The following is a 902-nucleotide window of genomic DNA, read 5'->3' on the forward strand; positions in this document are numbered from 1 at the left end:
TATATATATATATATATATATATATATATATCCGACAACTCCATTACAGAAAATAACTAGTTTTAGAAGATTTAAGCTTTTTTCCTTGTGTGCTGTGCATATCTTAAACGAACTATCAACTACAAATCTACAGAGACCAACTTTAAATATATTTAACACTCTGCGCTGTTGCTTTTGTTTGTTCTGCTTATCTGTTTATCTATTATACTATCTATTTTATACCCTGTATTTAGCTTTTCACTTCTGTCAAAACAAATTTCAATGCAAGTACCATGCTTATTGCATACTATAATCAAGAAATTCCATTCTGTTCTAAGATTAGACGCAGTAAAATATGTAATCATATACATCAGTCAACTTCATTTAGCGACCTGCTATGAACCTCCCACAAATCATATCATAACTTTAAAAAAAAATGTAGCACGAGTTATTAGATAGATTACTAAGTTTGAAATATAAGAAGTGGTACTCACAGTCGACAAACTTTTAATTATAGATTCACTGGATTAAAGCTGACTTGAGGCTAAACAATAACTTAATAGTGAATTCTTTTGCATCTAGACTTATCTATTTCTTTTCAATTGGCTCCAGGCCATCGTGGCCTAGTGGTGAGAGCAGCGGACCTCGCGGTCGAGGGATAGCGGGTTCGAATCTCAGACCGGGCGATGTGTGTGTTTATGAGCGAAACGCCTAAGCTCCACGCGGCTCCGGCAGAAGGTAATGGCGAACTTCTGCTGACTCTTTCGCCACGACTTTCTCTCACTCTTTCTTCCTGCATCTAGCAGCACACCTGCGACGGACCGGCGTCCCGTCCAGGTAGGGAACCTATACTCCAATGAAACCGGGAAACTGGCCCTTATGAGCCAAACATGACTCGGGAAGGAACAAACAACAACAAGGCC

Source organism: Octopus bimaculoides, chromosome 11 (assembly GCF_001194135.2).
Source record: "Octopus bimaculoides isolate UCB-OBI-ISO-001 chromosome 11, ASM119413v2, whole genome shotgun sequence".
NCBI lineage: Eukaryota > Metazoa > Mollusca > Cephalopoda > Octopoda > Octopodidae > Octopus > Octopus bimaculoides.